Raw genomic sequence first — 6087 nt, forward strand, 5'->3', positions numbered from 1 at the left:
TCTTGCTCCCAAAAGTTATTGGCTCACAAAATCCTATGTGTAGGAAGTGGGTTAGGCTTAAATGTGCTTGCCATGTGTTTCATGATGCTCTTGTTATGTTTCAATTCTTATCTTTTATGTGAGCATCATTGAAATCTTTATGCGTAGCTAAAAAGGTATTAAATAAAAGTGCTTGTTGGGAGACAGCCCAACATTTACCCCTACTGTTTTTATGTGTTCACATGATTAAGCTACTTTAGTAATCAAGTTTTATAGCTTTTGTTTTAATAAAGTGCCAAGTAAAGTCTTTGGGATAGTGTGGATGATAGTTGATTTGATTCTATGCAAAAACAGAAACTTTTGATCTGAATTTTTTACACAAGATTGATATACAAATTTCCTACATTTTCCTAATTTTTTAGATTTTTTGGTGTTACATAAGTATGGTTGGAGTACAGATTACTACAGACTGTTCTGTTTTTGGCAGATTCTGTTTTCAATGCATAGTTTGCTTGTTTTCTAGTTTCTATGGCTTATATTTCTAACACCCCTAGTGTCATGCAATTGTAACCCTCTGTGATTAATCTAATCATTTTTCTAAATAGTGCTTGATCACCTTTGATTCGAATATCATTTGAATTTCAACTTTGAAATCAAATTTAATTTGCAAGTGAAATATGGAGTTGCACAAAAGCTGCTGCAAAATAGTTCATCATTTAGCCAAAATTCCATAACATTTAATTGTTAGGGAAAACAACATCACCTAAGAGCTAAGATGGACTATAGCAATTAATACAATGTAATTTTAGTATTTTTAAAGTGCTAATTTATTTGCGAAAAATGCAAATGGATTCCTCTGGCCTCCTAACTTTTTGTGGCACTGTCTCAAAATGCAAACTATTTAATAGGCTAAGTCCCACCATTTTCTCAGCTCTTTTGGCTACCCTAAATAATCAATTTCTATCTCTATTAATAGATAAAAGAAGAAAACAGAGATATGAGAAAAAAAAGCCTTCTGCCTCTGGGCCTCGGCCCATCACTACTAAGGAAAACCTTCAGTAGCGCTTGTTAAAAAAAGACGTTACTATTAATTGGTATTAGCGAGGGTATAAATCCCACGCTACTATTAATTTGATAGTAGTAATGCGGGCTACAAACCCGCGTTACTACTAAGTGGACAGACCATAGTAGTAGCGGGTCGCCCCGAAACCCTAGCCCCCACTCCATCTCGCCATGCCACCACGTTCGTCCCTCCAGTCACTCCTCCTCATGGCGGGCTCCACCTCCGTCGGCACCGGGGGCTCGGGCGTCCTCCTCGCCGCGCGCCGCCGCTTCCCCGCCACTTCGGGGGCCCAGCACATCCGCTTCCTCCACTCCTTCTCGTCCCGCCCCCTCCTCCCCCGGCGGGCCGAGCTCGCCTGCTGCTTCGGGACCGCCCCCGCCGAGGCCGTGCCCACCGCCGGTTACTGATGAGATCGCTGGTGGTGTACCAACCGGCCATGGCCGACTCGCCACCCGTGCTCCCCACGGACGTGCCGAGCCAATCGTTCTCCGTTTCACCGGGTCTGGGCTGCGCCTAAGTCAGAGCCACTGACTCTCTGATGGGCGGCGCTTATCCACCGACGCCACCGACCACATACCTCGACGCGCTGCAGCAAGTGCCTCACAGCGAGATGGCGGAAGTGGCCTGGATGGTTCATGTGGCGGCATGGTGCGGCGGCAAGCCGTCCACGGCATGGTCCGTGGAGGAGGACCAGCTGTTGCTCTGAGGTCTCTCCCGGTACGTACGCGTTGCTGTCGCCATGGCTAAAAGCCTTCTCTATTAGCAGAGCAGAGCATAGCAGAGCCTCTGTTTTGAGTGACACCAAGACTTTAGTGACTCCTCTGTCAAATCCTCCATGAATTCCCTCCTTCTCAAGGTTTGCCGGCCAAGACAATGTCATAAAGTGCCTCAACATCGCATATGGGCTAGCTGAGAAGACCGTGCTTGATGTCGCGTATCGCAACCGGTGGCTGTCAGACTTGGAGGTATTTGACTACTTCCAGAATCTACTATGTACCATGTTTATCACAAGAATGCTAAAGTTCATCTGGTCTTCGTCCTTGTAGAAGAAGAAGAAGAAAGCTGCTAAGGGAGTTCAATTGGGGCAAGAAAAATCTGCAGGAGGAAATGTTACCAAGGTAATTGCATTGGAGTGTGCTTTTGAATGGCATGTTTACAGAACTCTATAGCTTAGCAGATTGGTCTGGAACATTTTAAGAACACAAAAAAAATAATAGTAAATGAGCTCCAATCAAACATATGGTTGTTCACAGGTTCAGTATTGTTTGACTGAACTTGAAAAATTAGTATCACAGGAGATCTGCAAACTGAAACATATATAGGAGTAGTATTCTATCATCCATTATCATTTAAGTTCTACTCGAACTCATCGTAATCAGATTCAGACCTCCAATGGTATCCAACCATGAAACAGAACAAAAATATCCTCTATACAGGTTATGACCGTGAAGATAAGTTACTGGTTCGTAGATTCAGACAGTTCACTGCTGCACTTCACTGCCCAATTTGAACGCTCACACCTGGGCACGAACGGGTTGGTACAGCTGTACGAAACCATGTATGTACAAGGGCATCAAAGACGAGATATTTCTCCCATCTGCTATGAACTGCGTAGGTCTTTTGTAGAGCAATTGGCAGTACCATAATGTAGATAGCATGTTGGATACAACTGACTCAACTATGGCTTGGAGTTGAAGCTATTGAGCAGGGGCAATGGGCTATATATGGATGGTCTATAGGTCCAAATGTTTATGAATGTTCTGAAGTTCACTACTGCACAGTATATCATCTTCATATTGTCTTACCAAATGGTAGGAAAATATGTATCCATAGGGCAATTTTACTGCCTGGTGGTTGTTAAGAAGCCGTAGAAGTATTTTTAAGGAAACCCGCAAGGGAGAAATGATAGACATTTGCAAGTTGACTATGCATAAGTGCCAGACATGCTATGTCCATGTTTTATCTTCCTAGGTGGTCTTGTCTCATCAAGCTCTTGATGTAAAATGTCCTCATATAACACATCTATGCATGCTTACAAACTGTAGCAGTTTCTAGCTTTTTATGGTGAGCCGCTAAGAAACTGTACCTTATCCCTAATGCTTTCCATGACAAATAGTTGATGGTGTATATGTGTAACACGTGGAGAATATTAATGCAAGACATAATATGAGTTTGTGTAGCAGGTTCATTTGTTTGTAGCTCCTGGAAAAAGTAGTAGTGCTTGAGATCGATAACAATAGATTTTACCTCTTAATTGTTCTCGAAACTCTTAGCTGGGCACTACATCCTTGTTGTAACAAAAACACCAGGAGCTGAAAATTCAGTTAAAACATACCACCATTTGTACACTATAAATCTTCTAAAGCAACTAGGAGCTCAGAGATTAATGACTCGCTAATTGTTCTTCACGGATAAGCATGCTCATTTCTTTGACTCCATCGAGCTTAGTAATTTGTGCCCCACAATTCTTCACTTACTAATATGATGAGCTATTGGTGTTATTGCTATACAAAATTGTTCTAATATTTTAGCTTGTCTGTCTCAATACAATATTACATAGGTGATGTCTTGTTAATAGAAATCACTCACTTTTTCGTTTTCGTATATTTATTCCCGTAGCTACTGTACAACACAACATGCAAGGAAATATATGTCTGTTGAAATTCAATTTTAATTATTCTTTGTTCTGTACATAAATCTTTTGGATGAAGTGGCAGTCAAACCATCAAAGAAACTAAGAACTTATTCCAGTGTGTGCATTATTTGAGGGCCACAAAACTCTTCTTCTGTATGAAATATTGTCTCTTAGTACCAGTATGATATCACAATCTTGACTAAAGCATTTGAATTTAAGCTAGTAGATATTGATCTCTGTGATTGAAATGTGTCTGTATCAGATTACCTTTGGTATCCAGCATCAGCCAAACTATGTTGTATATCTTTCGTAGTAAATGTATCATCTTAAGAGTGTACTGAAGCTATATTAATTCGTAGGCTTTCTCCATGGTTAATATAAGTTATGTAACTATAGGCTTTCCCCATGGTTAATATAAGTTATGTAAAGCAATGTTTACTTGGAAGTGTAACTGTACTGCCATTCTCATCTTTTAATATATAGCGACGGTGCTGCCGCACTTGTGCTAGTTAGTAGGGAGAAAGCTAAGAACCTTGGCCTTCAAGTTCTTGCAAGGACAAGAGGGTAGGCTGATGCTGCTCAGGTAAATCTTACATGCCTCGTCATTAATCATTGTTGGTGAAGCAAATGTCATTTGAGAAATCTCGGCCTATTGTTCTTGTTAATGAATACGGTTACCAACATCATCCTTTCATGTGTCTCAAAACTGTCAACCTGACTCATAGAATGATCTTTTTCTTTAGGATTCATGGTTAGTTTTTTCTTTTTTCTTGTTATTATGCATTACTATGAGTTCATTGTATTAAGATTCCTTACAACTTCAGGCACATGAGCTATTTACCCGGCCTTCTTCACGGCTCGCGGCAGTGTCTTCCTTTGATTCGTTCGTGCAACAAGGAGGGGACGCGCCCTTCTTCATGTCTCGTGCAACAAGTAAGGACCAGCCTCCGGCTGTTACTATTGATTCGTGTCCATGTGCTAAAAAGTAAGAAAATACCCTACTGGATTTGGACGCTGACGAGCACTAACAAGTTTTCACTTTTCCGTCGTGGCCGCAGGGGTGATTGGCGCAGAGTACCGCTGCCCGGTGGGCGTCATGCTCTTCAACCACTTGGAGGTGGAGTTCGCCGCGAAGCTCGGCGACTACGTCGCATAGATGATCGTCCAGGTGATTGTGAAACTAGAGGTCACCGAGGTGGAGGACTTCGATACCACCGTTTGGGGGGAGGGAGGATTTGGGTCCACCGGCGTCTGAACTCCGAGCCTTGGTAGATACATCTAGAGAAGTGGTATGTTTAGGCTGCTGGTTGAACACTAGGAAAGGTACCCACCTTTGGTTGTGTGTGTTTACTGTTAAATGGAATCTTGTGATCTCTTCCAGTTGAGATGTTCATTGTTGCATCCATGAACGGTGCAAGTGTTAAATGGTCCCGTGACCTTAATTTATTTTGCACTGGATGTGTCTCTGATCTTCAACCATGAATACTGCATCTAATTTTTATTTTTTTAATTCCTAATTTGTTAGTAGTAGCGTGGGGGAAAATGTGCGCTACTAGTATTTAGGATACTAGTAGCGTGTAGTATAATAGATGCGCTACTACTATTCTGTTATTAGTAGCGCGGGTTCCAAATAGTAGCAGCGTGGGTGGCACCCGCGCTACTACTAACTTTTTAGTAGTAGCGCGGGTGACACCCGCGCTATTACTAAATTTTAGCTGTAGCGCGATACTAGTAGCGCGGGTAACCACGCTACTAGTAGCCAATTTATCCGCACTACTAGTAGCCTTTTCCCTAGTAGTGCACACGAGCTGGCCTAGTGACCCACTCCCCCTCCCCGGCCAACTATCTCCTCCCCCTGTTCCCCCCGACCCAAGTCGGGCGCCCGTTTCTGCCGGACCACCTCGCCGTCTTCGTTGCTACAGCGCCACCGCGAGGGATAAGGCTGCCACGAGCGTGCCTCGGGATACCTCTCCTCCCACTCGCTCCTCCCCCTTTCCACCTCGCTCGCTCCACCTGCCTCACCTCACTAAGCACAGTCAGGGCCTCGCTGCCGTAGGAGCGGCGACCACCATCCTCCCTGAGGGAGTCCTGGATTAATGGTCCTCGGATGGTCGGGCTATGTGACATGGGCCGGATTGATGGGCCGTGAAGATACAAGATAGAAGGCCTTCCCCCGTGTCTGGATGGGACTCTCCTTTGCGTAGACGGCAAGTTTGGCGATCGGATGTATAGTTTCCTTTCTCTGTAAACCGACTCTGTACAACCCTAGCCCCCTCCGGTGTCTATATAAGCCAGAGGGTTTGGTCCGTAGAGGCAATCACAAATCATACAGGCTAGACATCTAGGGTTTAGCCATTACGATCTCGAGGTAGATCGACTCTTGTAACCCCTATACTCATCAAAGTCCGTC

At 43.7% G+C, this 6087-nt stretch overlaps 1 long non-coding RNA gene across 4 annotated transcripts; it reads left to right on the forward strand.

Moving 5' to 3' along the window:
• Positions 1-1147: 1147 nt before the first annotated feature.
• Positions 1148-5123, forward strand: LOC125555509. Of its 4 annotated transcripts, none has more exons than XR_007304745.1 (4): positions 1148-2007; positions 2089-4260; positions 4502-4610; positions 4736-5123. It is a non-coding gene; the product is annotated as an uncharacterized LOC125555509 (long non-coding RNA). The 4 variants fall into 4 exon arrangements; XR_007304751.1 differs by having other exon boundaries at positions 2089-2160; positions 4161-4610; XR_007304742.1 differs by having other exon boundaries at positions 1148-1759; positions 1899-2007; positions 2089-4610.
• The last annotated feature ends 964 nt before the right edge of the window (positions 5124-6087 follow it).

This window comes from Triticum urartu, chromosome 1 (assembly GCF_003073215.2).
Source record: "Triticum urartu cultivar G1812 chromosome 1, Tu2.1, whole genome shotgun sequence".
NCBI classification, from domain to species: domain Eukaryota; kingdom Viridiplantae; phylum Streptophyta; class Magnoliopsida; order Poales; family Poaceae; genus Triticum; species Triticum urartu.